At 44.3% G+C, this 22,895-nt stretch overlaps 1 long non-coding RNA gene across 1 annotated transcript in view; it reads right to left on the bottom strand.

Annotated features, from left to right (window-relative positions):
- Positions 1 to 22,895, bottom strand: part of LOC126177125 (uncharacterized) — a 347,747-nt gene that overhangs the window by 78,191 nt on the left and 246,661 nt on the right. Inside the window, exon 2 of the long non-coding RNA XR_007535752.1 lies at positions 17,178 to 17,241. This is a non-coding gene — a long non-coding RNA (uncharacterized LOC126177125). The remainder of the gene's footprint in view (positions 1 to 17,177; positions 17,242 to 22,895) is intronic.

The following is a 22,895-nucleotide window of genomic DNA, read 5'->3' as shown; positions in this document are numbered from 1 at the left end:
CGAAGACCTGCTTGCAGAAATCAGATCTAATTCCATGTAGGTTGCAGTAGTTATGCACAGATAACACATCTATTCAGGATATACTAGTGGGAAGAGTTGCATCAAACCAATGTAGTAAGGGCACACAAATTAAAAGCCAAACACAGCTCATCGTCCTATACGAAGAGAGACATCTTTTTGGTAGCGTCAAGTCGCATTAAACCAGTGGCTAGGTGAGTGGCGTGTGTTCCTTTTGCTTCCAGTTATTTTCTATGATAAAAGCGCATTCGAAGTAATGATCCTGGAAAGTTCCTCTCCCTACATCTTCCACGCATATACACTGATCAGCCAGAACATTATGACCACCGACCTACGATCGATAAAAACCCTCATGCATGGTGTTGTAGAATGGGGCGGGCGCGCGATCTGTCCGAGTTGGACCGAGGGCAGATTATGATGGCCCGGACGCTCGGTACGAGCATTTCGGATCTCCGACACGTGGCGATCCAAGTCTAGACGTCGTGTGGTTGGGCGGCCACCCCTCATTACAATTGTCGGACGTCGTAGGCTGGGCAGACTGGTAGAACAGGACAGGCGGCGAACTGTAGCGGAACTGACATCAGACTTCAATGCTTTTATGGGAATTAGGTGACTTACGTGTGCAGACGTGGTGCAGCGGGCTTCCAAGGCCTATTGTTTCCATGCCACGACGTGTCGCCGCGGTTATTCGTGCCAAAGGTAGACATACTGGCTATTAGGTACGTGATCATAATGTTCTGGATGATCAGTGTAGTTCCCTTAAGTCTGATGCAGAGAAGATGGGCATTTTATGAACAAGAATAAAATCACAGACAGGGTGGCCAAATAAAACGAGCCCAGAAAATATTTACAATGAGACTGGCGCGATATTGGTTCTTATCAATGGACATCACTGAAGATGGCCACCGTTGAGGTTGAAGCGGGCTGTGCTTGATTTACACGTGTAGCAGCTCTGCCTGAGGGATAGCAGCAGTAGCGTCTTCAGTGTTCTGCTGAATCTCTGCAAGTGTGTGAGGATTACTGGAGTATACCTGACCACTCAGTTTGTTCTGTAGGTAAAAATCATACGGAAAAAAATTACGTGATCGAGGAGGCCAGGAGGTTGCACAGCCGCTGCTAATTCTCCTCTCCTCAGCGAACACCTCCTCACGCACTCGTCACAAGAGTGTCAAGGCGGGATGTGCAGTTGCTTCTTCTATCTGAAAATACCCATGCAATATTTCATCTTCTGTGTGCTGATCCACATATAGATTAAACAGTTTCTGAACATACCTGTCAGCATTAATAGTTTGCGGAAAGAATTTGTTACTAGGGCTTGCTGAAGAGCAATGTCTCCGAATTTCTATGTGAAAACTCTTAAAGCTTTTTGAATAAAACAAATTTAATTAACATTCTATGTACTTATTCTTTCATCAGCTTATTTATTTCTCAAAACAGTCACCCTGACGATTAAGACATTTCTCCCACTGAGAGACCAGTTTGTTGATTCAGACACGGTACAACTTTTGACTTTGTTGATGGAGTCCGAACGTCACCTCTGCTTACACAGCTTCATCACCATCAAAGTGAAGTCCTTTTTTTCTTTATTGTATTTCAATTCCCCATCGGGGCGGGCTGGCAGCAGCATATGCGCTGCTCTTCAACCGAAAGACATAGATCGTACAAAAGGAGACATTAAAAATAACATAAAGGAGAAAATACGGAGTACAGAGACATAAAAGGGGGGGGGGCCATTATGAAGACAATAGACAAAAAGGGGGCGACTGAAAAACGGAGATAAAAACCATAAAAAGAAGTAGCACACACAAAAAAGCCCCACACTGGGACAATTGTAACACTATGTGTAAGTCCAGCACACAATTAAAATCACAGGTCTCGACACACAGGAGAACAGCACCAAACACAACACTGGCGTAGCAGACTAATCATGAGAGGCTCTGCCAGGCGCTTGGAGATGACAGAGAAGGGAAGAGAGGAGAAGATGGGGGAGATGGGTGGGGGGCGCGCCAAAGAGGGCTGGGGAGGGAAGGACGTGGGAGGGAAAGAGTTGAGGATGGGGTGCAGGGACTCAGGTGGGGGGAAAAGGACGAAAATCCGCTCTGGGAGAAGGAGGGGAAAGGAAAAAGGGGGCCCTGAGAGGGGGGGGCAAGGCCAGGTTACAGTTGGAAGGAAGGGTATACGTCACAACGAAGTTCATCATCCGGGAGGGGGAGGTGCTGGAAGTTGCCCTGATGAAGGAGATGGAGGGTGTGGAGGTGGAGAGAGGGAGGGATTTAGCGACGTGCAGTAACGGGTGGGGGGGTGGAGAGGAAGGAGGAAACTAGGGGGTGGGGGGGATCAAGCTTGTGGACAGTGTAAAGGTTGCGGAGATGTTGGAGGAAAAGAAGGAGGTGGGGCAAGGGGATGAGGTCGTACAGGAGCCGTGTGAGGGAAGGAAGGCGGATATGGAAGGCAAGGCAGAGCACATGGCTTTCGAGGATTTGGAGGGCCTTGTAAAAGCAGGTGGGTGTGGAGATCCACGCAATGCTGGCATAACAGAGGATAGGACAGATGAGGGATTTGTAGGTGTGAAGGATGGTGGAAGGATGCAATCCCCATGTCTGGCCAGACAGGAATTTCAGGAGACGGAGGTGGGAATGGGTTTTCTGCTGGATGGGAGGTGAGAGGTCCAGGTGAGGTGACGGTCAAGGGTGAGGCCAAGGTATCTCAGGGTGGGGGTGAGCTGGATGGGACACCATAGAAATCGTGGGGACAGAAGGAGCAGGTGGTGCGGCCTATGATGATTGCCTGGGTTTTGGAGAGGTTGAGACGAAGGAACCACTGGTTATACCAAGTGGAGAATTGGTGAAGGTGGGTTTGGAGGGTGCGTTGGGACCGTTGAAGGGTAGGATAGAGAGCTAGGAAGGCGGTGTCATCAGTTTATTGGAGAAGGTGAACAGGTGGGGGTGGCTTGGGCATATCAGCTGTATACAAGAGATAAAGGAGAGGGGAGAGGACAGAGCACTGGGGGACGCCAGCCGTGGGATAAAAGGTACGGGAGTCGGTGTTGTGGAGGGTGACATAGGAAGAACGGCGCAAGAGGAAGGAAGCGACCAGCCAGACAAAACTGATAGGCAGGGCGCAGTCTGGAGTTTAAAGAGGAGACCGGGATGCCATACACAGTCATAGGCATTTTGGAGGTGGAGGGAAACAAAAATTGCGGAGCGACGGGAGTTAAGTTGGAGGGAGAGAAGGTGAACGAGGTTAAGGAGTTGGTCTTCAGCAGAGGAGCGTCAGAAGCCACATTGGGTAAGGGAGGGGGGGGTGTTGATTAAGGTGCTGATGGATATGATGGGAGAGGATGGATTCGAAGACTTTACTGAAGATGGAGGTGAGGTAGATGGGATGATAGGAAGAGGCGACGGAAGGGGGTCTGTTGTGTTTGAGGAATAAGAGGACGCGGGAGGTCTTCCACAGGTTGGGGTAGAAGCCTGTAGCGAGGATGACGTTATAGAGATGGGCAAGGACAGTCAGGAAGGAGAAGGGGCTTTCTCTAAGGTGGCGGCAGATGACACAGTCGTGACCAGGGGCCGTGTTGCGTTTGGACCGGAGGATAAGTTTAATGTCTTGTGCTGTGATTGGAGTGTTGATGTCGGAGGGAGGCAACTGCCCCAAGTACTGAAGACTAGGAGCAAGTGGAGCGCCCGAAGTATCGGCACGTTCCATGACGGTGGGGAAAAGAGAATAATCAAAGTGGGGATCATCAGGGATGGTGGGAAGCGAAGTGGTTGGCCTTACTGAGGTTGTCAGGAAGGGGGCAGTCGTTATGGAGAAGGGGATAGTGGGGTGCGGAATGGGAACCAGTAAGGCGATGGAAGGCGGACCAGTACTTGGAGGAGTTGATAGGGAGGGTGGCGTTGAGTCGTGTGCAGGTCTGGTGCCATGAAGTCCTCGAAGGCGTTCTTTAAATTCTGCAAACAGGTGAAAATCGGATGTGGCCAAGACTATCGTTGACAAACAAACCAATGCGTCGGATTGTTGCTGTAGAGTTCGTGTACGGTCGGTCTGGCATTGTCATGCTGGAGGAGAAGGTGCTCCATATGTGAACGAAATCCTCGAATTCGCAACTCGATTAAAGCATGCTGTTTGTCAAGCACCGACATAGCTACTTTACACACACACCCATGTTACACGCTACAATTCGGAGCCCTCTAGTCGCAGAGGGTTGCAACTTTCGTCAGGGAAGCGGAAAAGTCCACCGAGTAGTATGCATGGCATGTAATACCTGACCCGATATAGAGAACAGAATAAAAAATTACGAATGATTGTTACGAAGAACAATGCAATGTTCCTTAAGACGAGCACGCGTGACCGAAGGAGGAGGCACTGCGGCAACTACAACCGTTATGAAATGTATTCGCAGTTGCCAATGCGAACAGCCATCAGGTATATATGGGTATGGCGACAGTGAAAATTTGTGGCTGATCGGGACTCCGCTTACCCGCTTTACGCGAGCGCTGAACTTCCATCTGTCGTCGTTTCTGCATCACAACCTGTACTCGTACACACACTATGTAAATTCCGTACAGGGGAGAGCATCTTTAATTGAAAGTCGATTCGTCGCACTGGCGGATATGCATGTCCGAACGAACATGGCATCGTTCTTCTTAACCACACGGCCACTGCAATATCGTATTTATTCAATACCGGACAGCAAAGGTGACTTTCAATTAAAATGACCTCCCATATACGGGAATTGCATAATATGTGTACGAGTACAGGTTGTGACGTAGGATTTCACCATGGGACGTGCACGGATAGCCAGAGCGGTTAAAGCCGTCGGCACACGGACCGTGCAGTCGAACGTCAACGTTCAGCGTGCCGAGTGTAACGTGCTGCTGAACGCTCAGAAACGATGCGACTTGTGCACACCGTACGTGAGCTCCAACGTGGTATACGCTAGCGCAACGCGCTCCAGCAGCAGTTGTCACCTGTATCTGGCTCACAAAATCACACTTGCTTACGAAATGGACGGGCGCAAAATTCCTATCTTAGCTCTATAAGAACGTACTTTCCTCCCTTGTCGATATCCTAGTCTTATCAATATCTGCGAAAATGTTATAAGGCAAAATGGAAAGTATTATGTCCGCTCAAAGGACATCAGCTTATACAAGATCTTTTACAAACAGTGGATACAAATTTAGTTATTTATGTAAGATAAAAATTATTTCATCCTTCTCACTTTTTATTAAAATCCTAAGGCCATTCTTACTTGATCACTGTTCCTAAACAGTAGCAGAATCTCTACAACATGTGAATTACGAAACTTAAAAGCAAAAAAGGCAAAATATCTAACTGCAAGTAATGCAATGTGTCCTGGAGATTAAGCCAATCGAATAAACTCACTTCTCAAAAAGACCGAATATTATACTATATACTTATATTAAACTACTAAGAAAGTATTAGAACCTATTAAAAATTCGTACGTTAGAAAAACATTATTGGTAAGTAGAGGGACGCGAACCACTACCACAACACAAACACTGTTGCGATAAACGTGACCCGACTCAAGGCTCAGTGCGCCGTTGTCGTTGCTCTTGTGGTGGTAGTCTTCAGTCTGAACACTGGTTTGATGTAGCCTTCCACGAAAAGCTTCTTCATCTCCGAACAATTGCTGCAGCCTAAGTGCTTTTGAAACCCGCTTACTGAATTCGCATACTGTTCTTCATTTATAATTTTTACGACCACACTTCCTTCCAATAGTAAATCGATGATACCTTGATGTCTGAAAATGTGTCCAATCAACCGATCCCTTCTTCTAGTCAGGTTGCGTCACAAATTTCTTTTCCCCCCGTCCTATTCAGTACCTTGTGATTAGTTACATGAACTACCCATCTAATGTTCAGCATTCTTCCGTAACACCACATTTCAAAAAGCTTCTATAGCCTTCTTGTCTGGATTGTTTATCCTTCACACTGCACTTCCAAATACATGGTTACACTACCGACAAACACATATTCAGAAAACACTTTCTAAAACTTTAATCTATATTCGATATTAACAAATTTTCTCTTCTTCAGAAACGCTTTTCTTGCCACTGCGAGTTTATATTTGATAATTCCTCTACTTCGGCCCTCAGCAGTTTTTTCGGGCCAGTTTTATTTTGCCCATTCCGTATAAGCAAGATGTGTAGTTCTAGTTCTATGCAGGTATTGGTTTCCACAAAATACAAATTGCACTTGCAAATCAGTCGGACTTCTTGCTATCGAATGCTTTTTGTATGTAAAGCGCTACTGCCTCATGCGAAACTAACGGTATCCTGCGCCTAAGTAAATGTAGAAATGTCTTCCACATTTCCATGGGAGTGGCACTGTTCATTACGAACAATTACTCAATGAAGGAGACTGCTTTGTTTTCGGCGCAGTAGGGATGACCAATCTCACGATGAGAGCTTCCTGGCATCAGAATTCCATCTCTACGAAAACGTTAGTACTGAGAGTTATTACTGAAATTGCACGAAATGGCTCATTACGAAACAGAAAAAAATATATACGACTGGAACCCAAATTATCTGCACATCTCTCCTGCATGCGGTGCGGCCATAGTGATCAAGTCCCTGCTAGGCGGGTTATAATTACGTGGCTACCCGTCATCCGTGCGGAAATGACAGTTAGGTAAGAGTGTTTGTTTCGTATACGCTGTTTCCCGTGGTCACCAATTCCATACTCAAATTTCTGTACACGTTGAGGCAACTACTGAAAGCATTCGTAGCTACTGCTTCTACTCCCACAGGAAAAAAAATTACAGGATACTCGCTTTCCCGACTTGTTGCTCGTAACAGAAGAAGTGGATCGATGCATTCTATATAACGCAACAGACAATCGTCCAACGAGAAACACGCTTTGTCGTTCGATCATATACAGAAACACTGACGCACAGAAGTTTACAGAATTCTGAAAATAATGGACAAAGCTATGCCATGACACATTTTTCTCTATAGCGTGTTACTAAGAACGATTAACGGCTAGGTCATTTTTTTTGCGATAAGTACCGGGTAACTACCGTTGCTAATGGCGTAGCTGATAAGAACAATGCGCTGCGAAAATCTTAGCTCTGGTAATGCAATTCCGCTCACTTGTAGAACTATTGTTATTTCCTCGCGTGTTTTGCAGTTTTGCTCTTAAATGCTGTAGTCTGCGACTACCCTCTCGCTTACGTAAATGGCTGCCGTTAATTCTTTGCTGTTATCGCAATTCGCGTTTTACGTCCTAAGGTCGCCATTTCGCTTCTTAAAGTGCTTTTGCTATATCTTTGCCAGCAGTTTCAAAACACTGCGCGATTCGTGCACTTACCGACAACCGTGCTGCTCTGAAAATACTTTGGGACAAACATCTACCAGTTACGACAACTTTGTGCTAAAAGTAATATTAAGATACAGTAACAGACCATTTAACAATCGCTACAGGAACTAACTCGTGCCTAAACGACAGCACTGATTGGGGGAAATAGGGAATTCCTTGTAATTTTCTCCTGATACCCCCTGGCTATCAGCTGTGGCACAGGAGCACGCGCCCGTTTGTTTTTCCAACAGCTCTTCGATGTAAAATTTTCTCCCTGTAACACTGTATGTCCCATGGAGATATGTAACTTAAAGACTAAAAACCACACTTTTCGGTTTCCTTTCTGTTTATATCGACAAAATAGAAAGCACGTCTGAAAACTTCGGTGGGAGTATCACGCACAGCTACAAATATACTTAGCAACGTACTGTAAAGCGAGTGGCGGAGGGTACTTCTAACCAAAATTAAGAAATTTTCTGTCCTATTTGACTCTATACACCTCTGTACGCGCCCTAAACTCTCTGCCTGATGAACATGGTCCCTACGTGATAAAATGATGGTGACAACAGAACTGTCGCACACTCTCCTTTAAATTTATCCAACAGTGTTCTCGCAAGAACAAGACCGTCTTTTTTTCTGTATATTCTCATTTCAGTTCCATGAACATCTCTGTTACACATTCATATGGGCTACACCCACTTCTTACCATCCTAGTTCTTCTACGAATGCGTTCGGACCTATTCGTTAAGAACTCCAAACGTTGGTGCAATTCTCTAGAACTGCCCACACTAATATCTTTTGTGCGTTTTTGTTTACAGTATTAAAACTAAACTCTGCTTGTACAGGCCATGAAGGCCCAACGGTACCGACCGGCCGCCGTATCATCCTCAGCCCAAGGCGTCACAAGATGCGGATATGGAGGGGCATATAGTCAGCACACCGCTCTCCAGGCCGTTTGTCAGTTTGCGAGACCGGAGCCGTTACCAGTCAATCAAGTAGCTCCTCAGTTTGTCTCACAAGGGCTAGCCCAGCCCGACAGCGCATAACATCGGTGATCTGACGGGAACCGGTGCGACTACTGCGGCAAGGTCGTTGGCTTCTACCCGCTATTATTTAAATGTTGAGACGCGCTCCATTTGTTCGCTCAAATCTTGTAATGTGATACTACTGGGTTTCTTGCTCATTGTTATAAAACACACAACACAAAAGAATACCTTAATTTACCTTCAAGGCAATCTTCAGTGGCACTTTTGGCAATGTTTATACAGCCGCTGGAAATCGTCAGTCGTAGCTTATTTTGCAATCGACTGTAGCCAGATGCTAAATGTCTTTGGGGGAAAGTCGAAATGCGACATTTGTTTCGTCTTTACTGCCTTTTGCTCGCTGAGAAGTTTGTGCGGCATTAATCGGATATAGATAACCTGCTTGCCCAAAGCATTTGGAACAATGGCGTTGTCATTGTCGTCGCAAGTACTAGCTCCTCGCGCATGTCTCAGAAAACTAGCCGACTTAGCTCCAGCACCTGTCGTACCTACTCCACGCTGTCTCTCGTTACGCTTGTGGGCTCTGACTCGAATGTGGCGAATTGTAAACGGCTGGCAGCCTTCCTCTCCGAGACCGCTTGAATCAGCCACATTCACATTTTCCGCTCATGGATTCTGTCCCGCACGCCTGAACCAAGATTTTCGGAGTTTGAACGAAAGAGCACGTGTCTGTGTTGCTTCTTGCCATTACTATACGAGGCTCCACAGTAGCTACGTTCCAAGAAGAATCTGTTCAGCTTATTTAGATTGTTTGTGACCCGACGCTTCTCGACACCACTCCCCGTGTGCATATGGTAGAGCCCATTTTTAACACTTTCACACACATTAGCATGGACGTATTGGCCCAACGTTTTAGATGCACCTTGTACTTCAGGTTGTTCCCAAATAAGCTAACAAGAAAAGGCATTACATACTCGATACTTAATGATGCACCTGCCTACCGTGTACCTTTATTTTACGCACTTTAAACATTTAATTATGAATTCGAACGTTTATCCATGAAACAACGTAGAAGAACGTAAAACACGTACTAGCCTTCTACATGGTCATTTCTCAAACATCCCCTGCAAATATACCAAGTTTGATACGAAAAATTCCTAGGTTGTTTTTTTCTGATGTCAACGTCTAATATTTACATTTTTTTCTTGCTGCGTTGGTATACGTGTCCCTAGTTCACGGTTACCTGTCGAACAGTTCTTGTAGATGATTCCTGGCAGATTAAAACTGTGTGCCTGATCGGGACTCGAACTCGGAACCTTTGCCTTTCGCGGGCAAGTGCTCTACCAACTGAGATACCCAAGCACGACTCACGACCCGTCCTCACAGCTTTACTTCTGCCAGTACCTCGTTTCCTACTTTCCAAACTTCACAGAAGCTCTCCTGCGAAGCTTGCAGAACTAGCACTTCTGGAAGAAAGGATATTGCGGAGACATGGCTTAGCCACAGCGTGGGGGCTGTTTCCAGAATGAGATTTTCACTCAGCAGCCGAGTGTGCCCTGATAAGAAACTGATATGGTAGAGCACTTGCCCGCGAAAGGCAAAGGTCCCGGGTTCGAGTCTCGGTCCGGCACACAGTTTTAATCTGCCTGGAAGTTTCATATCAGCGCAAACTCGGCTACAGAGTGAAAATCTCATTCTAGTTCTTGTAGATTTTCGAACAATTTTAAATGTTAAAGATAACGAAACAAAGAACAGGCATTACATTTCGTTTTAAGAATGGAAGATACGCCTGCACCTTACTTAAATGTTGCATGTTGCTTTTTTTTTTTTTCAAGTCATCTATAAATTACACAAGTGCTGTTGACGGGTGCTGTCGACAGTGCGGTCATTAAAATAGAGTCGGACCTCAAGCTCGAAATGCGAAACGATGGGGAGGGAATTAGCCCCTACTTTTTTCAAAGGAAATATCCCGGTATTTGCCTGGATCGGTTGAGGGAGATCACGGGAAACCTAAATCTGAATGGCCGGACGTGGATTTGAACAGCTGTCCTCCCAAATGCGAGTCCAGTGTGCGAAACACTGTACCACCTCGCGCGGTGAGGTTATTGGAGACAGAGAGATGATCCTGAACAAGCTGAAGATGGCAAGTGTGTTGGACTCTTTAGTACTTCGACTATCTTTGAAAATGACGAAAAAATAAAGACAGTGATAATTGATAATAGCCTAATTACCATCAGATGATGCAATATTTTTTGCCCATGCCGAGCAATTCTTTCCAGTGGCTTGGGCGTTAACGTGTGGTAGCAATATCTGATCGGAAACTTGAAATCCGACAAGAAGTCAGTGTCACTGGAACGTTGCCAGAAAGTTACTAAGCGAAGTGGTGATGAGTTTGTGTAAAGTACTCGGAAGAAAAAGACCAGATTCGTTCAAAACATTTTTGTCTCCCCAAATATGTCGCTGCACACAATTCAGTTTTTTCGTGAATTTCTAACCAATATCCACAGCCTCAGACTTCGAATGCGCCGAACACACAGCCCTTTGAACTATAGTGATAGGATGTTAAAAAAAATGGCTCTGAGCACTATGGGACTTAACATCTGAGGTCATCAGTCCCCTAGAACTTAGAGCTACTTAAACCTAACTAACCTAAGGACATCACACAACACCCAGTCATCGATATTTAATGAAACCGTTAAAATGTACAAACGGATAACCAAATCGTGAACATCACTGCTCGGTACTAGTGGCTGTTCAATGTTTTCCAACGCCGTTGCCTCGTTTAGTTTCCTGCCTCTGAAAGAAATGGAGTCGGTGAGTGACTAGTGTTTGCAAACTAGAAAACGAAATGTAAAGCAATCGCCTTTCCTCAAAAGAAATCCCCCCCTTTTTTTTGTTTTTCCTTTGGTCTTTTTCTCAGCGTTTATCCCACTCTATGCCATATCTGGTTGCCATCTTACAGTCAGCTTGCCACGTATTTCCGCTTTCCGATTTTCACAGCATGACTGACAGCCCACAAAAAGGAGACATCTGAATTAAACGCAAGAACTACACCAATCTTTGGTCATATATTGTGGAGAACATAATTTAAAATGATGACGTAGTTGGTTATAATATCGATGCTTTTGCTCGCCCGATGGCGACACAGTTTCCCAAAATATATCGAGCCAGTCTGACAGTCACCAGGACAGTCAAGTAAATTACTGTATTATGTGCAATAATAATGTCTCGTACTGTAACGACAGAATAAATGGTACAGGTTGAAAAAAAAAGGTGCAGAGATTTTAAAGTAATCTTGAAAACTAAAACAAGCACCTATATAGACTTTATAGCCTTTATTATAAGATGAAGTACCAGCCGCTTAGATCACGTAATGGTAATATGACTGAAATTTACAATGCTCAAACTCCACTGCTCAAATGAAAATGGCTTCCTGATAGATCCGAAAAAAAGAAACAGTGGTGAACTGTGCAAGTTATAGTGAACTTACAACAAACAAACTTTTTTAAGTATACAGGTTAAGGTCGTTCTGAAATAAGAGCTGGAAATATTCAAATTCCAGTGCTCGTCGAGCATTCTAAGGACGCATGACTATCATACGTTTCCTGCCTGCAACATTCATACAAGCAAAAGCTGCGCACGAAGGATATGATCTTTTCCACAAGTCTAAACATAGCTGACTGTTAAATAAAGCGAACTATTTACGTCGTCTGTTGCTTCGAGCCGGTACTATACGCCTCAACGTGTACGCTACAGTGACAGAGAGACGAAAAAAGTAACAAAATAATGTATCGGAGTTCGCCCGTCTTTATAATCAAAGCGGAATATCTATACGTCAGACAATCGCTAAGCGGGTCTAAGCCTTCCACTCAGTCCCTTATTGATCAGTGGTGTGGCAGCTGAAGAAACGGAAATAGAAATAAGCATACCTGACGTACAGGAACAACTGAAAGATTTGAAAACGAATGAATCACCAGGTCCAGATGGAATCTCAATTCATCTACAGGATTGGCGCCTTACCTAGTTTGCATTTATCGTGAATCTCCTGCCCCGAGCGAAGTCCCAAGCGACTGGAAAACAGCGCAGGTGTATACGAAAGGTAAAAGAACGGACCCGCAAAATTACAGACCAATATCCTTAAACTTCTGTTTTCTGCAGAATCCTTGAAGATATTCTCAGGTCGAATATAATGAACTTTCTTGAGGCTGAGAAGCTTATGTCCACGAATCAGCTTGGTTTCAAAACGCGTCGCTCCTGTGAAACTAAGCTTGCCCTTCTCTTACCTGACATTCTGAGAACCATGGACGACGGACACGCCCGCATCTCGTGGTCGTGCGGTAGCGTTCTCGCTTCCCACGCCCGGGTTCCCGGGTTCGATTCCCGGCGGGGTCGGGGATTTTCTCTGCCTCGTGATGGCTGGGTGTTGTGTGCTGTCCTTAGGTTAGTTAGGTTTAAGTAGTTCTAAGTTCTAGGGGACTGATGACCATAGATGTTAAGTCCCATAGTGCTCAGAGCCATGACGGACAACAGGTAGATTCCATATTTCTAGATTTCCGGAAAGCATTTGACACGATGCTCCATTGCAGTCTATTAACGAAGGTACGGGCATATGGAATAAGTTCAAATATATGTGACTGCCTCGGAAACTTCTTAAGTAGTAGAAACCATTGTGTTGTCCTCCACGGCGAGTGTTCATCAGAGGCAAGGGTATCGTCAGGAGTGCCCCAGGGAAGTGTGATCGGACCGCTGTTGTTCTCAATATACATAAATGATTTGGCTGACAGGGTGGGTAGCAATCTGCGGTTATTTGCTGATGATGCCGTGGTATATGGTAAGGTGTCGAAGTTGGGTAACTGTAGGAAGACACAAGACGACTTAGGCCAAATTTATAGTCGGTGTGATGAATGGCAGGTAGCGCTAAATGTGGAAAAATGTAAGTTAATGCGGATGAGTAGGAAGTTGAAACCAGTTATGTTCCGATACAGTATTACTAGTGTCCTGCTTGACACAGTCAATTCGTTTAAATATATGGGCATAGCGTTGCAAAGCAATATGAGATGGAACGGGCATTTAAGAACTGTGGTAGGGAAGCCGAATGGTCGACTTAGGTTTATTGGGAGAATTTTAGCAAAGAGTGGTTCATCTGTAAAGGAGACGGCATGTAGGACGCCGGTATTTGGGATCCGTACCAGGTCAGCTTGAAGGAGGACATCGAAGCAATTTAGAGGGGGCAGCCAGATTTGTTACCGGAAGGTTTGAAGAACACGTAAGTGTTACAGAGATCCTTCGGGAACCCAAATAGGAATCCATGGAAGGAATGCGACGTTCTTTTCGAGGAATACTATTGAGAAAACTTAGAGAAACGGCATTTTAAGCTGATTGCTTAACGATTCTACTGCCGCCAACTTCCATCGCGCATAAGGATCACGAAGATAAGACACGAGAAATTAGAGCTCATTCGGAAGTGTACAGACAGTCGTTTCTCCCTCGCTGTATTTGCGAGTGCAACAGGAAGAGAAATGACAAGTAGTGGTACAGGGTACCCTCCGCCACGCACCGTACGGTGGCTTGTAGTGTTTATGTAGATGTAGACGAAGGTCGGACAATTGCGCGGACAGGATTAGCCATTCCGACCAACTTGCTTATGTTCATTTCTATGGATGGTTTCTGAACGAAGTTCCATGGGAACATCTGAATCCTCAGTTTGTAATCAATTTTTTTTACACAAGCAAATGAGACCTGGTTCAGTACGCAGAACAACTGTTGTAAAATATTAAGGAAAATATCTGGCGCACTATTGCCATGATGAGTATTTTTTTGACTGATCATATTACGGATATTTTCGGTAGTTCACATGTTTAATTTCTCTAGTCAGGTTCGCAGAGAGAGATAATGCGATTTTCTGGCAGATTTTACGTTGGTACGCTGTGAATCTGGTTGGAAATAAATTTAGGCTACGTGACAATGTCATGCATATCTGGCGCCAACAGATCCAATTAGGAAGTCTGATTTTCCCACTTTTGACGCAAGAAAGAGGACGTCTACGAAGGGACTGTGGGCCGTTGGAATCTCTGTTAGGTTCAATGCGAAATTTGGTGCTGAAGTAGACCTTCTCTTAAATATATTATACCGTAGATTCTTCGAACATAAAACTGTTCAGACGTCACAACAGTTACATGAAGAGTAACGGAAGCGACCTACAAAACTGTTGTCCAATATCACTGACCTCCATTTGACTCATAGAACATATTCTGAGCTCAGACGTTACGACGTATCTCGAACCGATTAGGCTCCGTGCCAACGAGCACTGATTCCGAAACCAATGGTCACGCGAGAGCCAACTCGCGCTTTTGTCACATGTCGTTCTGAAAGGCATGGATCGAGTCAGTCAGGTAGCCGCAGCAACTTTTGACTTCCAATGCTTACTAACGAAACTACAATCATAGGGGGTAGAAATGAAATCTGTGGGTCGTTTGATGACTGTTTGATACGGCAGACGTGGCAGCAGTCTTCCATGAAGGGTCATCGACATATGTAGAAGTAGCTTCAGGGGTGCCTCTGAGATATATGTTGCGACCATTGTTGTTCATGTTATAAAGGGTGATTCAAAAGGAAAGGACAAATTTCAGTTGTTTACTACAGGCAAACTGTGCAAGACAGAAACACATTGGGCATGTCACTGGATAGGGGAAAGTTCAAAGTTTTATGTTCGCACAGACACTATACCATACACGCAACATTAGCACCATGCGTTGCTCGAGGTAGTCCATTTCATTCCACACACCAATCGACAGGTCCCTTTTTATTGTGTCGACAGCTTCAACAATCCGATTTTTCAGATCCTGAAGAGTAGTTGTCATGGTGGGACAAAGACTATGTCTTTTATGGGCCTCCAGAGAAAAAAAACTGTGAGGATTGAGGTCTGGCGACCTGGGAGACGAAAAACAATGAACAGCATCTTGTCCACCTCTTCCAGTCCAACGTTGTAGGGTGGTGCTGTCAACACAACGCCGCACGTCAAGGTGAAAGCGAGGCGGCACGCTATCATGAATAGAAATGAAATCATTGGAATGGAATCTTCGTCAAGTTGAGGAAACAACCAGTTTTGCAGCATGTCCAGGTATGTCTTTCCTGTCATAGTTTCCTTCGCAAAATAGAAAGGTCCATAAACTTTGGGAACAGAAACAGCACAAAATACGCGGTCTCCTTCATATTCGACGACTGTGTCAGAATTTTAAGAGCCCCAAATTCTTACATTGTGGGGGTTTACTTTAACCATCGATTCGTCTGAAAAGATGAGTCGTTCGGAAAAAGTGTCCTCTGCCATATCCTGTAGAACTAAAAATTGAAAATTTGTACCTTGTATTATGGTTGCCGGGACGCAATTGCTGCAGTAACTGCAACTTGTAAGGCTTCATATACAGGCGTCGTTTCAGAACACGCCTCACTGGTTTGACTTCCAGGTTGCTCCGCGTGATCGCATCTAGCATACGCTCGACATTTTCGTCACACGAGTGTGGATCCTATGCATATGCAACCAACTTCCTACAATTTTGTATGCTAGTCATAAATCTGCTTGTGACTGGACAGCGGAATCACGTTGCACATGAACAGTGGATTGACTTCGCGCTAAATTCCAACACATAAAATAATTTCTCTCTTGGTGTAGCCGCCATGTTGCCACAAACAAACAACAGTCCAGCTGCGTCAAAACTGTGACCTTCCTCTATCTAGTGACATGCTCAATGTGTTTCTGTCTTTTATAGTTTGTAACAAACAGTTAAAATCCATTCTTTGTTATCGAATCACCCTGTATATTAATGATCTCAGACTTTCGCTGATGATGCAGTTATCTATTTCAAAGTAGTAGATGGAAATGTCGATTCTGGTAGAAGAAATTGAAGGGAAACATGACGCAACCAAATAATGTAGAAGATTAAAAAAAAAATACCACACCGATATCCAATCAGATCAGATTCCCCAGAGTGGTGCAAAGACTGAAAAACTGCTTTAAATGTTCATAAATGTAAAATTCTGTAGTTCACAAAACGCAAATACGTTGCATCAAATGTCTACCATATCAATGACTCATAATTGCAATCAATCAAGTCCTATAAACACCTGGGTGTAACAATTTCAAGAGATACGGAATGGGATTATTACACAGGATTAGTCGCAGGTATAAAGCAGTTGACAGACTTCGCTTCATGGTAAGATAGTGGAAAAATGCAGGCATTATTCAAAGGAGATATCTTACAAAACATTCGTGCAACCAATCCTAGAACACTGCTCGATTGCATGGGCGCCACACCAAATAGAACTGTCAGGAAATATTGTACGTATACAAAGCAGGGCAGCACTAACGATCACAAGTTTGTTGGACTTATGAGTGACTGTCACAGAACTACAGTCTTTTAGCCCTGTCTTACGAAATTGTCTTTCAATCGGACACTACACGATACTCTCTATTTTTCAAACCGCGTTGTTACGTATCCAGTAAAATAATAAATTTTTCCTACGGAATTGTGTTAAAGCACATCAAACGCTTCAAATATGATCCCTTAAACTGTACTTTAACTGTCCAAATGCTTATTCGTAAAGTTTACTTGAGGTGTGATATGAGAAGGCTCTAATTTCAAACTGCAACAATGCTATACACGTCCAGGCCATCAACAGTGAGTGGATTACACAGAGCAAAGTTACTACGTACTGGATTTGTCTGCCTTCATGAACATCTTCCCGTAGCAGCTATAGCTGCTATTTTAATACTGAATCTGCAAAAAAAGCTCCAGAAGGCTCGAGCTGCATGGAACGCCTCAAAGCCATATCGAAAATATATGTACGTGTAGGAACTCACCATACTGATTAACGGAAGACTTAGAGATGCAGTGGCTGATAGCTGGCCGTCCTCGAGGTAGGCCCTGGGAAAGAAAAAGGTCCATTAATTTTCTGAGGAGTCACAAACACATTATGCTGTTACTGTATTTATTTCGAGGTGAAGTAATGGCACTGTTAATGGTTTAATAAATAAAGCGTACAGATACTTTAACACGTTAACGCCGGCGCAGAGAATTGTTTTTCTCGCTGTGGGCGCTGCTATTCCTATTCCTCGCTCTGGGGCGACTATCATAATGGCTCAAATGGCTCTGAGCACTATGGGACTCAACTGCTGAGGTCATTAGTCCCCTAGAACTTAGAACTAGTTAAACCTAACTAACCTAAGGACATCACAAACATCCATGCCCGAGGCAGGATTCGAACCTGCGACCGTAGCGGTCTTGCGGTTCCAGACTGCAGCGCCTTTAACCACACGGCCACTTCGGCCGGCCGACTATCATACTCAAATGCTCTAGGCTGCCTTTATTAATATATTTACCTTTCATTTTGTAAGTGGCGTTAAGTCCATTCTTTTAAAATATGTAAAATAATTTTACACTCACTTAATCACAAATTATGTGATATTTACTTTTTTTTTTTTTTTCAGAAAGCTCTGTCGTTGACGGCTCACGCAAAATCACGACAGCTGTTTCGAAAGTAAGATCCGATCGTTCGTGAAACGAAAATCACAGTGAAAATCAACAACAGTTAGCCATCCCTTCCAGCTACCTCAATAAATAGTCGCTGCTCCGACTTACACATTTGTCGTGGCGTTGTACAAACTTTCCAGTACCTTCGTCACACAAAGCAGCCGCCTGTGCTTTCCGCCAATTCTCTACGCTGATCTGCCTTTCGTTGTTTGTGCCAAAATGTTGTCTTCGTCGACAGTCGTTCGTGTGAGCATAGATGAAGGGAGCCAATTAAGGGCTGTATTGTGGGTGATCAACACTTTCCATCGAAAAAGCTGCAGGAGCGTCTTCATTGCCCCTGCAGAATGCGGCTGAAAATTGTCTTGAAGAAAGAAACACACGACATTTATGTTATGTGGGTTGCATAGCTTCATGCGAAATGTCTCACCAGATCCACATACTTGGCGGGAGATCACTGTTGTTTTCGGCATTTCTACGTGATCACTTTGCGCTCTAACGTGAAAAGAGTAGCGTGAAGCTATCGAAAGGCACAGTAAAGACACTGCCCAACACATTTGTGCGAAGTGCCATCGGATTTTCACAGCGGTTTCCATTTCCCACCTAATCGGACCTTACTTTCCGAATACGCTTCGTACATTCACAGCTGTTCGCTGCGCCTGGCTCATATATAATAAATCATGCGTCAGTGTATTCCTGGTACCATAACTGGCAGAGTCGTGCGCTTAACTTGGGCGCATAATTTTTGGTAACCGGGATTGCGTTCGCGCTGTCCCGAAAATTTAAAATAAATAAATAAATATCTGAGCCACCAGTAGTGTACGGCAGCGAGAACGTGTTAAGGCTGCTGGTACATTGGTTCAATGAAACTGTAAGGTGACTGCAAACTGACTTTTCCGCTACAACTGAATGGGAGTCGCACTGCACGCAACTCTGGCGATCGACTCAGAAGTGCTGGTCATTGTCAGTCTGCTCCAGAGAGCTCAACACTAAACTAGAGAGACTACTCAAAAGCGTCATTGCATAGAAAATCGTGACGGTGTTTGGCGGGTACGCCTTATTGACGAGGACATTCAGGGTTGTTATTACTGCTTGTGCTTGCGACTTTGAAGCGATTCTTCCACCGAACTACAAGCTAAACCTAGACAGTGCCACGTAGTATGAGTCAACAAGAATTTCATTTCTCCTGTTTAGTACAAGGATTTGACGCTTGTCCGATCCATCACGGCGGCTGTGACGCATTGCGTCACGACTTGGCTTCGTATGCTAGTCTCTCCAGTTTAGTGTTGAGCTTATTGGTCTGCTCCACAACGGCAACCAATGCAGTTCGTAATCTTCTCGCTGCATATTGGTACTTTAAGTATGCTTAAAAAAAAGCGGAAATATTGAATTCGCCCATTCATTTGCGATAATGACACACGTTCAGCTTTCGTATTAACGTAAGAACATATAAGGTGAAGTGAAGTTAAAGCAATATATAGGATGTCGAAGAAACTGTTCGAGAAGCTAACTGAAAATCTTAGTTCAATCATTACACAAAAAGGATACAAACCGGCGGAAAAGTATTTTATTTCAAGAAAGACTCCTGTTTGCTTTGAAGTTTACAATTTAAAAAAATGCTTTTTGTTAATAGTGCAGAAACAGGTAGTGTAACAATTTATCATGAGACGAATCTGTTACGGCGTAAAGTCAAGCGCCGGCACGCCAGTCGGGAACGAGAGAGCAGAAAGGGCTGTGAAGAAGACGTCAGCCAATTGCACGCTGACCGACCCCTCTCCAGGACGACAATGCAACAGCAACGGCCCCTATGCGAAGAGAACATACGCGCCGCGCCCGACTGGCCGCGACCCAGTTCAAGAATAGCATCAAGCCTAGTCAATTCGATTCCTGCTATGTAGAATTGTCTATACTGGAGAAACTTGCTTATTTTCTCTGTCGCCCTTTGCTTGCGACACATCTGTGTAAATACAAAGTTAAGTACTGTAATCATTTACTTTCTGTAATAAGACTCATTAGCTTTGATTAGATATGTTGCACAGTGTCTCTAGTATGCCCGTCGATTGCGACACGTTGCTATTTTCAGTTCCGAGCGCACGATGCTTAGAACAATAGCGTCTCTCGCCAAGTATGAAGGCCTGGTGTTAGATTTCGCCTGATGTCATGCAGCCCACATAACATAACTGTCATACGTTTTCTTCTGCGTGACAACTCTCGGCCGCACTCTGAAGGGTCGATGTAGATGCTCCTGCAGCGTTTAAGATGGAAAGTGTTTGAACACCCATAGTAGAGCTCGTAATTGACTCTCCCTGAATTCCATCTGTGCTCACATGAACCGCTAGCTATGGAGACAACGTTCTGGCACAGACGACGAACTGTAGACCAGCGTAGGGAGTGGCAGAACGCACAGGCGGCTTCCTTTTGTGACGAGGGTATTGTAAAGTTGATAAAACGCACGACAAATGTCTAAATAGGAGCGGCGACTGAGTAGAGAAGTAGCTGGAAGGTGTACCTAACCGTTGGAAATAGAACATTTTTTATTTTCTCACTGGTTTCCATTTTAAGACCGATCGCAGCTTACTTTCCGAATAGGCCTCGTACAATGCAGTAAAAAGGGTCAAACTCTCAAGTGACCGGTGTCCGACTCTCATGCCACATTTGCGCAGGAGTTGTTTTGCGCCAGTCGACGAACGGCCGAAGTGTGAAACCTTACCACGTGTTTACAGCACCGTCGAAAGATTACAACTGTCACCAGGTAAGCTATCGCACATTACCACTGCAGATTAAGTCCAGAGGTAATACGTTCTGTCAGCATGGAAATCAGAAACGACGATGTTAGGCTGTTATGTCATGCTCATTCATAGGAAAGTGCCAGTGGCACACCAGACTAATGAACAACGATGGTCGCATTTTAACATTTTTTTTTTTCCAAAGGCTACCAAGAGGTTTTGTTGAGATATGATTTTACTATTATTTTAATTTTTTTCATTCGTTAAAACACAGGTGGCTTCGAAATTGTCAGTGTAGTTTGTTTGGAAAGAACGTATAATGAGACAGGGTCACGAAAAAATTGAAATTTCAATGAAGGTTTTCATTCGATGATTATCTACAATTTTCGTGAAGTCCTGACTCAACAAAAATACTTCAAACAGCTTTGTTCGATTTCTGGTAATCAAACACCTTCAGAAAAGAACCTAACCGTATATCGCAACGCGCTAGCTTGAGGGAACTGAGAAGGTGGGCCACATTCGGATCGAATCCGCGTCGCCGATTAACAACCTTGGTTGGTGCACCGGCCATTCTGGGTGTGGATTTTTTGCTGTTCCCCACGCTCGTTTAGGCAAATGGTGGGGTGGTCCCCACTTTCCGCCACAAAAATTACGATCAAAACTGGTTAAAATACGGTCACACAAAGCACAACGTCTCTGCAATTCACACACAGGGACTGCAAACGACTGTGGCGACAGAAGGGGCATGGACATCCGTCCACTAAGTTGAATGAAATAACTTTACCAAAACATGAGTACAAAGGAGCTCCGAATCTGAAAGGGATAAACACTAACGAAAAGAAGAAGACTAGTCACCTTCAGGAAAGGCGGTTTACGACTGGATTGCAGAATTACAGCGTTGTTGTGCGTCCGTCAGCGATGAATTCAGTGAACGTCGACCGAAATCGGTTGTTTTTCAGAGAAACATCGATGCCTCGCGCGACCTGACTGAAGAGGTTCGGCATTTGACTTAGCGGGAGACATGGCCATCCTACCCATATTGAAACCCGCAGCACATTTGATTTTGCATGGACATTTAGCTATAGAAAAGACCTGCTCTTAATGGATCCCGCGCAACTAGCGTAAGTAAATGTTCAAATAATTAGAGTGAGGGAATGCAAAACAGACATACAACATCATAAAAGGACACAGAACTAGAATATAGTCGTACGAGTCGGAAATAAAATACCAATTGGGTGTACCAAGACGAACAGAAATCGCCAAAAGTAGCTCGTTCGAGAAGATCAATATAATCGTTTATTTCTTGGGTTACATTGGGTAGGTCACGATAACTGCTTCATAGGATCGAAGAACAATTAAGACTGAGTGTCAGCCCAAATTAACATCATTCGGAAATGCACTAGCAGCAACTGGGAGTCCCTACTTCAAACCATCAAATCCTTGGCCCCGGCATTCTGTTTCTCAGTAGAGAATATGCTTCCCCTGTATGGTACAGCTGTGCCCACGCAAGGCAAGTGAATATTGCACTGAACAGAAACTGCACGACTCATCACTGTATATCCAACATCTACGGTCACGGTTTATTGCTTAGCAAGTATTCTACCACCTAGTATACGTCGTGAAGTGGCTGCAGACGTTTAAAAGAAAAGGAAATTGAATTAAATCATTTGCACGTATACCACGGCCATCAATCTCCAAGATCTACTTTGAAATCCACAAGTTTCTTCCGTTCAGTGTCAGCTCTACGTCCTCACGTGCCACCAGAGAACAACCGTGCGCAGCTATATATAAGCAACTTCAAACATGGATGAATCCTGCTGCCTGTCTAGAGCCTTGTGCTACTTTAGACTGGTCTACCTGGACATCATTGAACAGACTAAGATTCGGTGTTGGTAAATCCTGGGACACTCTCGTCAAATCGGGATATTCCAGACGAACAGAACAGACAATGGATCACTGTTCATGCTGCCCTGACTCATGCAGTGATGAAGAGCTGATGACTGCTGAAGGCGGTTCATTCGCTGTTTCGAAATTCTTGGCGAGGAACATTTAGTTTTCTCCTCTTGTTCAGTTATATAAACTATGTGTACTATAAATTATATAAATTGTTGTTTTAGGAGAGTCCGACAATATTTCACAGTCAGGTAATGTGAAGTTTTATACGGCTTCTGATCGAGTAGATGCCTCAAGCCATCGGTGAGGAAAAAAAACACTTCGCATCATCCTTCATGGTGGAGAAAAACATACAATTCATGTCTTATCGACCGTATTCACTTTGTTTATTGCCTAGCGACTTCTATTTGTCCTTACATTCTCTTATTCTGC

The sequence above is a fragment of the Schistocerca cancellata genome, chromosome 3 (genome assembly GCF_023864275.1).
Source record: "Schistocerca cancellata isolate TAMUIC-IGC-003103 chromosome 3, iqSchCanc2.1, whole genome shotgun sequence".
Taxonomy (NCBI): Eukaryota; Metazoa; Arthropoda; class Insecta; order Orthoptera; family Acrididae; genus Schistocerca; species Schistocerca cancellata.
Note: the sequence above shows the minus strand (reverse complement) of the source record. Positions and strands in the feature narration are given on the sequence as shown.